This window comes from Pseudophryne corroboree, assembly GCF_028390025.1.
Source record: "Pseudophryne corroboree isolate aPseCor3 chromosome 3 unlocalized genomic scaffold, aPseCor3.hap2 SUPER_3_unloc_16, whole genome shotgun sequence".
NCBI classification, from domain to species: Eukaryota; Metazoa; Chordata; class Amphibia; order Anura; family Myobatrachidae; genus Pseudophryne; species Pseudophryne corroboree.
In genome coordinates this window covers 1,093,850-1,108,443 of record NW_026967504.1, presented here as the reverse complement: position 1 = coordinate 1,108,443, position 14,594 = coordinate 1,093,850, and the positions used below count along the sequence as shown (strand labels likewise).

Below are 14,594 nucleotides of genomic sequence, written 5' to 3'. Positions count from 1 at the left end.
TACGGGTTCCTCAGATACCGTAGATGGTGCAGGCCTATCTGTATATGAATAGCAGTCTCACTACGGGTTCCTCAGATACCGTAGATGGTGCCGGCCTATCTGTATATGAATAGCAGTCTCCCTACAGGTTCCGCAGATACCGTAGATGGTGGCAGCCTATCTGTATATGAATAGCAGTCTCACTACGTGTTCCGCAGATACCGTAGATGGTGCAGGCCTACATGTATATGAATAGCAGTCTCACTACGGGTTCCGCAGATACCGTAGATGGTGCAGGCCTACATGTATATGAATAGCAGTCTCACTACGGGTTCCTCAGATACCGTAGAGGGTGCCGGCCTATCTGTATATGAATAACAGGTTCACTACGGGTTCCGCAGATACCGTAGATGGTGCAGGCCTATCTGTATATGAATCGCAGTCTCACTACGGGTTCCGCAGATACCGTAGATGGTGCCGGCCTATCTGTATATGAATAGCAGTCTCACTACGGGTTCCGCAGATACCGTAGAGGGTGCCGGCCTATCTGTATATGAATAGCAGTCTCACTACTCGTTCCACAGATACCGTAGATGGTGCAGGCCTGTCTGTATATGAATAGCAGTCTCACTACGGGTTCCTCAGATACCGTAGATGGTGCAGGCCTATCTGTATATGAATAGCAGTCTCACTACTGGTTCCTCAGATACCGTAGATGGTGCCGGCCTATCTGTATATGAATAGCAGTCTCCCTACAGGTTCCGCAGATACCGTAGATGGTGGCAGCCTATCTGTATATGAATAGCAGTCTCACTACGTGTTCCGCAGATACCGTAGATGGTGCAGGCCTACAGGTATATGAATAGCAGTCTCACTACGGGTTCCGCAGATACCGTAGATGGTGCAGGCCTACATGTATATGAATAGCAGTCTCACTACGGGTTCCTCAGATACCGTAGAGGGTGCCGGCCTATCTGTATATGAATAACAGGTTCACTACGGGTTCCGCAGATACCGTAGATGGTGCAGGCCTATCTGTATATGAATAGCAGTCTCACTACGGGTTCCGCAGATACCGTAGATGGTGCCGGCCTATCTGTATATGAATAGCAGTCTCACTACGGGTTCCGCAGATACCGTAGAGGGTGCCGGCCTATCTGTACGTGAATAGCAGTCTCACTACGTATTCCGCAGATACCGTAGATGGTGCCGGCCTATCTGTATATGAATAGCAGTCTCACTACGTGTTCCGCAGGTACCGTAGATGGTGGCAGCCTATCTGTACGTGAATAGCAGTCTCACTACGTATTCCGTAGATACCGTAGAGGGTGCCGGCCTATCTGTATATGAATAGCAGTCTCACTACGTGTTCCGCAGGTACCGTAGAGGGTGCCGGCCTATCTGTACGTGAATAGCAGTCTCACTACGTATTCCGTAGATACCGTAGATGGTGCAGGCCTATCTGTACATGAATAGCAGTCTCACTACGTATTCCGCAGATACCGTAGATGGTGCCGGCCTATCTGTATATGAATAGCAGTCTCACTACGTGTTCCTCAGGTACCGTAGATGGTGGCAGCCTATCTGTATATGAATAGCAGTCTCACTACGGGTTCCGCAGATAACGTAGATGGCGCCGGCCTATCAGTATATGAATAGCAGTCTCACTACGGGTTCCGCAGATACCGTAGATGGTGCCGGCCTATCTGTATATGAATAGCAGTCTCACTACGGGTTCCGCAGATACCGTAGATGGTGCCGGCCTATCTGTATATGAATAGCAGTCTCACTACGGGTTCCGCAGATACCGTAGATGGTACAGGCCTATCTGTATATGAATAGTCTCACTACGGGTTCCTAAGATACCGTAGATGGTGCCGGCCTATCTGTATATGAATAGCAGTCTCACTACGGGTTCCGCAGATACCATAGATGGTGCAGGCCTATCTGTATATGAATAGCAGTCTCACTACGGGTTCCGCAGATACCGTAGATGGTGCAGGCCTATCTGTATATGAATAGCAGTCTCACTACGGGTTCCGCAGATAACGTAGATGGTGCCGGCCTATCTGTATATGAATAGCAGTCTCACTACTGGTTCCGCAGATACCGTAGATGCTGCCGGCCTATCTGTATATGAATAGCAGTCTCACTACGGGTTCCGCAGATAACGTAGATGGTGCCGGCCTATCTGTATATGAATAGCAGTGTCACTACGGGTTCCGCAGATACCGTAGATGGTGCCGGCCTATCTGTATATGAATAGCAGTCTCACTACGTGTTCCGCAGATACCGTAGATGGTGCAGACCTATCTGTATATGAATAGCAGTCTCACTACGGGTTCCGCAGATACCGTAGATGGTGCCGGCCTATCTGTATATGAATAGCAGTCTCACTACGGGTTCCGCAGATACCGTAGATGGCGCCGGCCTATCTGTATATGAATAGCAGTCTCACTACGGGTTCCGCAGATACCGTAGATGGTGGCAGCCTATCTGTATATGAATAGCAGTCTCACTACGGGTTCCGCAGATAACGTAGATGGTGTCAGCCTATCTGTATATGAATAGCAGTCTCACTACGTGTTCCGCAGATACCGTAGATGGTGCAGGTCTGTCTGTTTATGAATAGCAGTCTCACTACGGGTTCCGCAGGAACCGTAGATGGTGCCGGCCTATCTGTATATGAATAGCAGTCTCACTACGGGTTCCGCAGATACCGTAGATGGTGCAGGCCTATCTGTATATGAATAGCTGTCTCAATAAGGGTTCCGCAGATACCGTAGATGGTGCAGGCCTATCTGTATATGAATAGCTGTCTCAATAAGGGTTCCGCAGCTACCGTAGATGGTGCAGGTCTGTCTGTATATGAATAGCTGTCTCACTACGTATTCCGCAGATACCGTAGATGGTGCAGGCCTATCTGTATATGAATAGCTGTCTCAATAAGGGTTCCGCAGCTACCGTAGATGGTGCAGGTCTGTCTGTATATGAATAGCAGTCTCACTACGTGTTCCGCAGGTACCGTAGATGGTGCCGACCTATCTGTATATGAATAGCAGTCTCACTACGGGTTCCTAAGATACCGTAGATGGTGCAGGCCTATCTGTATATGAATAGCAGTCTTACTACGTGTTCCGCAGGTACCGTAGATGGTGCCGACCTATCTGTATATGAATAGCAGTCTCACTACGGGTTCCGCAGATACTGTAGATGGTGCCGGCCTATCTGTATATGAATAGCAGTCTCACTACGGGTTCCGCAGATACCGTAGAGGGTGCCGGCCTATCTGTATATGAATAGCAGTCTCACTACGTGTTCCGCAGATACCGTAGATGGTGCAGGCCTATCTGTACGTGAATAGCAGTCTCACTACGTATTCCGCAGATACCGTAGATGGTGCCGGCCTATCTGTATATGAATAGCAGTCTCACTACGTGTTCCGCAGATACCGTAGATGGTGCAGGCCTATCTGTATATGAATAGCAGTCTCACTACGGGTTCCGCAGATACCGTAGATGGTGCCGGCCTATCTGTATATGAATAGCAGTCTCACTACGGGTTCCTAAGATACCGTAGATGGTGCAGGCCTATCTGTATATGAATAGCAGTCTCACTACGTGTTCCGCAGGTACCGTAGATGGTGCCAACCTATCTGTATATGAATAGCAGTCTCACTACGGGTTCCGCAGATACCGTAGATGGTGCAGGTCTGTCTGTATATGAATAGCAGTCTCACTACGTGTTCCGCAGGTACCGTAGATGGTGCCGACCTATCTGTATATGAATAGCAGTCTCACTACGTGTTCCGCAGATACCGTAGAGGGTGCCGTCCTATCTGTACGTGAATAGCAGTCTCACTACTGGTTCCGCAGATACCGTAGATGCTGCCGGCCTATCTGTATATGAATAGCAGTCTCACTACGGGTTCCGCAGATAACGTAGATGGTGCCGGCCTATCTGTATATGAATAGCAGTGTCACTACGGGTTCCGCAGATACCGTAGATGGTGCCGGCCTATCTGTATATGAATAGCAGTCTCACTACGTGTTCCGCAGATACCGTAGATGGTGCAGACCTATCTGTATATGAATAGCAGTCTCACTACGGGTTCCGCAGATACCGTAGATGGTGCCGGCCTATCTGTATATGAATAGCAGTCTCACTACGGGTTCCGCAGATACCGTAGATGGCGCCGGCCTATCTGTATATGAATAGCAGTCTCACTACGGGTTCCGCAGATACCGTAGATGGTGGCAGCCTATCTGTATATGAATAGCAGTCTCACTACGGGTTCCGCAGATAACGTAGATGGTGTCAGCCTATCTGTATATGAATAGCAGTCTCACTACGTGTTCCGCAGATACCGTAGATGGTGCAGGTCTGTCTGTTTATGAATAGCAGTCTCACTACGGGTTCCGCAGGAACCGTAGATGGTGCCGGCCTATCTGTATATGAATAGCAGTCTCACTACGGGTTCCGCAGATACCGTAGATGGTGCAGGCCTATCTGTATATGAATAGCTGTCTCAATAAGGGTTCCGCAGATACCGTAGATGGTGCAGGCCTATCTGTATATGAATAGCTGTCTCAATAAGGGTTCCGCAGCTACCGTAGATGGTGCAGGTCTGTCTGTATATGAATAGCTGTCTCACTACGTATTCCGCAGATACCGTAGATGGTGCAGGCCTATCTGTATATGAATAGCTGTCTCAATAAGGGTTCCGCAGCTACCGTAGATGGTGCAGGTCTGTCTGTATATGAATAGCAGTCTCACTACGTGTTCCGCAGGTACCGTAGATGGTGCCGACCTATCTGTATATGAATAGCAGTCTCACTACGGGTTCCTAAGATACCGTAGATGGTGCAGGCCTATCTGTATATGAATAGCAGTCTTACTACGTGTTCCGCAGGTACCGTAGATGGTGCCGACCTATCTGTATATGAATAGCAGTCTCACTACGGGTTCCGCAGATACTGTAGATGGTGCCGGCCTATCTGTATATGAATAGCAGTCTCACTACGGGTTCCGCAGATACCGTAGAGGGTGCCGGCCTATCTGTATATGAATAGCAGTCTCACTACGTGTTCCGCAGATACCGTAGATGGTGCATGCCTATCTGTACGTGAATAGCAGTCTCACTACGTATTCCGCAGATACCGTAGATGGTGCCGGCCTATCTGTATATGAATAGCAGTCTCACTACGTGTTCCGCAGATACCGTAGATGGTGCAGGCCTATCTGTATATGAATAGCAGTCTCACTACGGGTTCCGCAGATACCGTAGATGGTGCCGGCCTATCTGTATATGAATAGCAGTCTCACTACGGGTTCCTAAGATACCGTAGATGGTGCAGGCCTATCTGTATATGAATAGCAGTCTCACTACGTGTTCCGCAGGTACCGTAGATGTGCCAACCTATCTGTATATGAATAGCAGTCTCACTACGGGTTCCGCAGATACCGTAGATGGTGCAGGTCTGTCTGTATATGAATAGCAGTCTCACTACGTGTTCCGCAGGTACTGTAGATGGTGCCGGCCTATCTGTATATGAATAGCAGTCTCACTACGGGTTCCTAAGATACCGTAGATGGTGCAGGCCTATCTGTATATGAATAGCAGTCTCACTACGTGTTCCGCAGGTACCGTAGATGGTGCCGACCTATCTGTATATGAATAGCAGTCTCACTACGTGTTCCGCAGATACCGTAGAGGGTGCCGTCCTATCTGTACGTGAATAGCAGTCTCACTACGTATTCCGCAGATACCGTAGAGGGTGCCGGCCTATCTGTACGTGAATAGCAGTCTCACTACGTATTCCGTAGATACCGTAGATGGTGCAGGCCTATCTGTATATGAATAGCAGTCTCACTACGGGTTCCGCAGATACCGTAGAGGGTGCCGGCCTATCTGTATATGAATAGCAGTCTCACTACTCGTTCCACAGATACCGTAGATGGTGCAGGCCTATCTGTATATGAATCGCAGTCTCACTACGGGTTCCACAGATACCGTAGATGGTGCCGGCCTATCGTATATGAATAGCAGTCTCACTACGTATTCCGTAGATACCGTAGATGGTGCCGGCCTATCTGTACGTGAATAGCAGTCTCACTACGGGTTCCGCAGATACCGTAGATGGTGCCGGCCTATCTGTATATGAATAGCAGTCTCACTACAGGTTCCGCAGATACCGTAGAAGTAGATAAAGTCAACCTTTCTGTCAAACATGACAGGTACCACACCCACTTCTCCTAGGACCCGCCCCCTTTTAATATTAAATGATGGTGTTTTATATCGCTTAATATAAAATTTTATATTAAATTTTATATAAATTTATAGTGTTCGATATTAAACCGTATTAAAAATGTTCGCGTAACACCAGTCACAGAGTGTCAAGCAGCACCAGTCGCAGAGTGTCACACAACAACAGGCGCAGAATGTTCAATAAAGATCACAAGTCAGTTTGTGATGAAAAAATTCACTATTTTGAAGTAACACAAAATGTTCTTACATTCCAACAATTTAAACATCACGCTTGGTACACATGGTGTCGTTTTAAAAGTCATAATGACTAATGACCATGTCCATTTTCTTAGATGTACGGAAACATCACACATGGCAATAATTTAAAAACGTATTGCTTTTAATGATGAATGATGATCTGACATCTTTTAATGGGCATGAGTTATGAATGATGATCTGACCATGACCATTTTCTTAGATGTACGGAACCATCACACATGGCACTAATTTAAAAACATATTGCTTTTAACGGACAGGGATGATGAATGATGACAGCACATTCTTAAAAAAAAAAAAAAAAAAAAAGCAGTTTGTTATCTCTGTAGAAGAACATTACCGCCACCTACAGGTTTATGTGTTGACTCAAATCGGATTTTCCGTATTTTGTATTCATGTACATTAGTTCATAAGAACCATTTTCGATTGTTATTTAGCTACAAATCAGTAAGCCAGTGTATATTTATGGAATCATAAAATAATTTTGTATTCATGTACATTAGTTCATAAGAACTTCTGTATAATGCTTTTTATGAATTAATTTTATTATTAAATAATTTATGAGCTTTTTATGAGCCTCATATTCTACAGTATAAGATATACCCAATTGGAATGACTTCCATTCAATCTATACAAGTAGTTTAGACCACTCAGGATTTTTATTTTTTATTTTTTTATTTATTTATTTATTTATTTATTTTTCTTCTGTATATATAATATAAATGTATTTGGTATGCGTTTGATGCGCTGTGTATGACATTTAAGAAACAGCTAAAAGATTATATCTTTATTGTAACTGAAAATAGCCAGTGTATATTTATGGAATCATAAAATAATTTTGTATTCATGTACATTAGTTCATAAGAACTTCTGTATAATGCTTTTTATGAATTAATTTTATTATTAAATAATTTATGAGCTTTTTATGAGCCTCATATTCTACAGTATAAGATATACCCAATCTAGAGTTTATATATTTAAAAAGCGTCTTGTGGTGTAATTGACCGTAGGTCGTTTTAGTCAGTTTGTTTTTATCATCGGCGTTGTAACAAGCACCACAGCCGTGGTAAAAACAACCTTGGAATTCAAATGCAGTTGGTGTTCCGTTAATCACGGCATAACCATCCAGGCTGTATTTACCAACTTTCTTCTCACCCCCTTGTAAAGCGTGTCTTATACTCACCCCTTCTTTGTGTTCTATGTACATTAACCACTGTATGGCGGGCGTTGAGTAACGCTTCTGCGTCTTGTGATAGTTATCACCCGGTACAAGCGCCAGTGTCTTTTCCTGTAAAAATTTACACCGGTACATGGCCATGCATACGCTCGCCAACGTAACTAATTGAAAAGCCTCGATGTGACGTTTAACCACAACCTTTTTTTTTTCTTTGTTATTAGAAACTCCTGTTCTGTCATGGCTATAACAGCAGATCTGAAAGCATCACAAGCTTTTTGTAATATTTTCACATCGTCTTTACAATATCGTACGAGCTCTTTTTGAAAGTTAAACGGTTTGTGTACACACTGTTTATACCAAGCTGTAAACTCAGATAATTCATCAGGCATCATGTATTGTGGACCAAAATACTCTATTGACGGCATAGTTCCTATGTAATTTTGGTTATCAGCTGTGTTAAAAAAATGTGGGAAATAACCTTTGGTACCGTCAAACCCCATCGCCTTTGGTAACTTGCTAAGCCGCATGGGTAAAAAATTTAAAGAGTCGATAAATCTTATCTTCAAATCTTTTACCGTGATGCACATTATGTTGTCGCCTCTAGATAATAATTCAATCTTTAATTTCTCCTTAATCAGCTGGCGCAGCACAAAATATGCATCATAGCGACCTGCATTATGGGCTATGAATGTGTAATGCTCAAATTTTGGTTTCATGAATGTCTTTACAAAGTCTTCGATACATGCAACACCCTTAAACTCCCAGTCTTTCTCCCCCATTAATGTTAAAGCGTAACAGTAGTTTGGTATGTGCACACCTGTCTCCTGCATACACTCAAAATCATAAAAGATGTATTTCTTTGTGGGCTCTTCCGGCTTGATGGTTTGTATATAGCACAAATGGTTCGAAAAACCATCAACGAACACCTTACAAATGGGACACTTTAGGCCTCGGCAGTTATGATCTGTTCGCCTGTAGAGACAACACTTGTCACAATATACATGTTCAAGACAGGATATTTTGTGATCAAGAGCTAAAGCTTTGTGTCGCTCTAAACACTCGTTTGATCGACAAAATACCCTACACAACGAACACCTTAAAGCCGTCACACCATCGTCAATACAATCCGGCCTGTGACAAGCCTTACAAAAGAAAAGACAATCGTGATTATTTTTATGATGGTAAGCGCTATGACAACGGATGCAATAATATCGGGCTCCAAGAAACGCTTTGATATCGAGTATCCCATAAAAGTGACAATCGTGATATAGCACAAACAGCGTGTCTTTGTAACGACTGTCCGTACTGTAGTATTTCCAATCATTTTGACTATAATAGAGGAGATTGATTGAGACATTTAAATAATTTTCAAAAATTGCAACATCGCTAAAGCTGACTGCTTTATCAAGCGGCAGATTCAAAGCTTTATGTAGTTGGATCGCTCTCTCCTGTATTACATGGTCATCGGCATTGTTACCTTTATCCAGAAGTTTACAGACGCTAGCGGCCAAACACAGGTTATTACCTATGCTTCTGTAGTCATAGAGGTATCTCTTTCTCTTATTTATTATTAAACTTTGGGGGAGGCGTTGTAAACTTCTCCCAGTCAAGCCAGACCCGGACCTGTTCCTAAAAATACTGATCACAAATCTTAAGCCTGTGGATAATAAGAATTCAGCGTTACTTTGAAGCGTGTTTGTAATCTGATTCAAAAAACTGGCAGCGTCTAATGTTTCTTGCGGCTTACGATGCGAATAGATGGCATTGTGTAACCCACCCCCCTCCAATCTAAGCTGAACGCGGTCGGCCGGATCCACACCCGCAAGGACACCATCGAGCATGGCCTGTATAGCCGTATGAATGGCTCGAACCCCCTCTACAAATGATGTAACCCTGTCCAAATTAACAAACCGATAGTGACTGTGGTACTCAACGGCTCTGAAATGCGGTCGTTGTCGTTCATAACTGTTAATTGCCTCTAAGTATACATGTTGCCGACCTTCGTCATTACCGGGTGACTCAACACCGTCTGCATCATCATATATGGGGCTTGCATTGCGCTCAATATTGTCAGCCTGTGATTCGTCATTCGGTAATGCTTGGGGTGGCGATTGATCTATATCTACATACATTGCGCTCTGCGTACCGCCTACCACATGTTCCCTGTGCCGCTTGCGCTTTCTCAATCTGGTTAATGTTGTTACAGCCTGTTTCACCTTTGCGCGTCGGAATAACTGTGAGATCTTGTATGTTAAACAAGGTTTAATTCGTGGTTTTTTTTTTTTTTTACAGGCATTTAAATTTAAAACACGTTTCAAACCATTGCCTAGCATGCCTAGTCACGGATCAGTTTCATTTATTTCTGCAAAATGATGTATGTTGGCTTTAATAAATTCAGTTGTCTTAACCGACCGATCTATGTATTTTGACATGACATTCATATACGTCTCAACAACTTCTTTAACAATGTCTTGTTTACATTTACTACCGTGGCACACACCTTTAATGTGTTTTAACAAGTATCCGGCTTTTACGCCCATGTTCTCAACATCTTCCCGTATCTTACCCAACAACGCGTAAAATTGTATTTCAGCGTCTTGGCCTAATTGTTCTGAATTTTGACATTCATCAACTATGTCGGGCGCTAGCCCTCGCGCCGGTACACAAGCATCAGCCGATGCGTGTACCAGGGCTGTCGTTGTAAAAATATTGGGAATTGATGTTACACAATCAACCGTTGTAGTATCACCAGGTATTCCTGCAACGGCTGATAATACTTCATCAGAACTATTCTGCGGATCTTGTGTCGTTGACTCTACACAGTTTGTAATAAACTCTTGCCCATTTATGTCATCAATATCTGATATCACAGGATTGCCAGCTATGTGTCTTGTTTCTGTTTCAGAGCAATCCTGTGTATCGGTAATAGTAATGACATTGGCTTGCGACATTTGCTTAACATTACTTCTTGAGTCAATATTTGATAACAAACCAATGCCTGCTATGTGCCTTGTTTCTGTTTCAGAACAAACCTGTGTATCTGGAATTGTGATTACAGCGGATTGCGACAATTGCTTAACATTACTTCTTGAGAGACGCGATGCCCTCTTAACCTTTACAGTCTTTGTATTACCAGCGACATCCCGGTCTGCAGTGTTAAACGCTGTGTGTTTTGATGTTACAGCAACATCATTACTTACGCATGATACAGTTTGTAACGCGATCCTTCTCCGTTGCGGCTTATCATTTTCGGAATATGACAATTTTCTTTTCAGATCTGTAAATGTTGAATTATGACTTCTCTCATTCGTTCTTGGTCGAGCTGGCTTTCGTTTGTTCGGGACGATACAGCCGTTATGCACAGCCATAACTGATGACCTAGCAACGCCCTTATGTACAATTGCAGGCGTTACGAATTGGTGGTTCTCCGCTTCAGCGGCTGTTGTGCGTTTTGATATTTTCCCGCTTGTACTAGGCCTGTGTATCTGCGCGCATGTATCACTGACTGTTGGTATCAAAGGAGCATAGCGTCTTGCTACAGCGTCATCTGTAATACATATATTATAAAATAAATATAAACGACTCTGCATGTAAATCAGTATTTAAATCACCGCATAACAATATACCATATAACAGTGTTTGATTACACACCTGCTGCTGCGAATTGATGGCTTTCCGTTTCAGCGGCGGTTGTGCGTTTTGATATTTTCCCGCTTGTACTAAGACGGTGTATTTGCGCTACTGTATCACTGCATGTTGGTATCGTCGGCGCATAGCGTCTTGCTACAGCGTCATCTGTAATACATATATTATAAAATAAATATAAACGACTCTGCATGTAAATCAGTATTTAAATCACCGCATAACAATATACCATATAACAGTGTTTGATTACACACCTGCTGCTGCGAATTGATGGCTTTCCGTTTCAGCGGCGGTTGTGCGTTTTGATATTTTCCCGCTTGTACTAAGACGGTGTATTTGCGCTACTGTATCACTGCATGTTGGTATCGTCGGCGCATAGCGCATTGCTACAGCATCATCTGTAATACATATATTATAAAATAAATATAAACGCATCTGCCTGTAAATCAGTATTTAAATAACCGCATAACAATATACCATATAACAGTGTTTGATTACACACCTGCTTTATATTCGAATGTTTTAGCACGACCCCCTGTCGCGTGTGGGAAAAACGGTTGCTCATCAACAACATTGCTGTTCTGTATAGAGGTGTTGTGACAATAATCAGGTTTGTTCAATATATCCCGTAGAATACCATCAGCCGTCGCATCATCCATTTTTGTGGCATCTTTAGCCGGTGAAAAAATGAAAAAAAAAAAAAAAAAAAAAAAATATTACATACGGTATAAAATTAGAATAACATGAAAAAGCGATTCATTACTGAGAATATAAAGTGTGTACAGTTGACAACAAATCAGCACAACTGTACAAGGTTTATTTTTAATTCTTTAGCCGTGGAAAAATAAATAAATAAATAAAAAATAAAAAAAATAAATAAAAAATAAATAAAATAAAAAATAAATAAAGATATCATGTTACTCACAATCTGGCGCCAATTCCAAAATATTATTAAAATCCGGTATAGCGCTGAAGTCTAAGCCAAAGGGACTATCAACAGACAAATCGAAATTCTCTGTATTTGTGATTACTGTCAAATCGGGGGAAATAAAAATGAGAAAATAATAATTATTTAATAATTACTATTTAATAATTACTTATCAATGTATCCAGACTGTTGTACGTTCATACTATTTAAACTTTTAAAAATGAACAAATTGTAGACCTTGACTATAATTTCATACTATTTAAACTTGAAATATAAATAAAAACGCGTCAATGTCCTTTATAGACATAGCTTACTTTGAGAGGTTTGATAACTTGGCAAAGCATCATCATCATCATCAGAAGAAGAAGATCTGTTTCTAACCATGAAAGCGTTTTTGCTGTTGATGTTCTGCATTGTCTGTCTCTGAACCAATAATGAAAATGAGAGACGGTTAATATCTATCAAACGAATTAGTTGAAATAATGTGTTGGCGCATTCCCAAAATGAAACACTAGATGTCGCTATTACCACATATTTAAATAACATTCAGACAGCCACATTATTAAAACTATATGTTCTATGTGTTACAATGCATCGCTAAACAACAACATCAATGTGGGTATACCCACATTGATGTTGCTGTTTAGCGATGCATTTCACATATGAGTTCATACTGCGCTTTGCAACTGTCCAATAGGTTTGAAATATTAACATGTCGCTATTACCACATATTTAAACAGCCTTCAGAGCCATATTTGTAAAATAAAATAAATAAATAAATAAATAAAATAAAAAATGCAATATGTATAAATATAATAATAATAATAATAATAATTATGATAATAATAATAATAATAATAATAATAATAATTTTTTGCTGTTGATGTTCTGCATTGTCTGTCTCTGAACCAATAATGAAAATGAGAGACGGTTAATATCTATCAAACGAATTAGTTGAAATAATGTGTTGGCGCATTCCCAAAATGAACCACTAGATGTCGCTATTACCACATATTTAAATAACATTCAGACAGCCACATTATTAAAACTATATGTTCTATGTGTTACAATGCATCGCTAAACAACAACATCAATGTGGGTATACCCACATTGATGTTGCTGTTTAGCGATGCATTTCACATATGAGTTCATACTGCGCTTTGCAACTGTCCAATAGGTTTGAAATATTAACATGTCGCTATTACCACATATTTAAACAGCCTATGAGCCATATTTGTAAAATAAAATAAATAAATAAATAAATAAAATAAAAAATGCAATATGTATAAATATAATAATAATAATAATAATAATAATAATAATTATGATAATAATAATAATAATAACATCACTTACCATTATAACTTCAAGTGTGTATAGCGGTGCAGCTTCAGTTGAAATTTCTTCTCAGTGCACATCAGTGATGCGTCCTGTTCTTATAACACTGGCTGTGAGCCATATGGCCCCCACCAACCTGTGGTACGCCGTCCCACATTTCCAAGATGCTTGGGGCGGGACTTTTAAATATATAAACTCTAGATTGGGTATATCTTATACTGTAGAATATGAGGCTCATAAAAAGCTCATAAATTATTTAATAATAAAATTAATTCATAAAAAGCATTATACAGAAGTTCTTATGAACTAATGTACATGAATACAAAATTATTTTATGATTCCATAAATATACACTGGCTATTTTCAGTTACAATAAAGATATAATCTTTTAGCTGTTTCTTAAATGTCATACACAGCGCATCAAACGCATACCAAATACATTTATATTATATATACAGAAGAAAAATAAATAAATAAAAAAATAAAAAAATAAAAAATAAAAATCCTGAGTGGTCTAAACTACTTGTATAGATTGAATGGAAGTCATTCCAATTGGGTATATCTTATACTGTAGAATATGAGGCTCATAAAAAGCTCATAAATTATTTAATAATAAAATTAATTCATAAAAAGCATTATACAGAAGTTCTTATGAACTAATGTACATGAATACAAAATTATTTTATGATTCCATAAATATACACTGGCTTACTGATTTGTAGCTAAATAACAATCGAAAATGGTTCTTATGAACTAATGTACATGAATACAAAATACGGAAAATCCGATTTGAGTCAACACATAAACCTGTAGGTGGCGGTAATGTTCTTCTACAGAGATAACAAACTGCTTTTTTTTTTTTTTTTTTTAAGAATGTGCTGTCATCATTCATCATCCCTGTCCGTTAAAAGCAATATGTTTTTAAATTAGTGCCATGTGTGATGGTTCCGACGGTTGCCCGCTGCTATGCGTATTGATTACAAACGCGCAGGGATATTGCGACA

General features: G+C 41.1%; 1 long non-coding RNA gene across 1 annotated transcript; it reads right to left on the bottom strand.

The window, feature by feature from the left end:
- Window positions 1-11,829: 11,829 nt before the first annotated feature.
- On the bottom strand, window positions 11,830-12,601 carry LOC134983495 (uncharacterized). The gene is made up of 3 exons (XR_010191651.1): window positions 12,567-12,601; window positions 12,250-12,354; window positions 11,830-11,994 (listed from the first exon to the last, which is right to left on the bottom strand). It is a non-coding gene; the product is annotated as an uncharacterized LOC134983495 (long non-coding RNA).
- Between the last annotated feature and the right edge of the window lie 1,993 nt (window positions 12,602-14,594).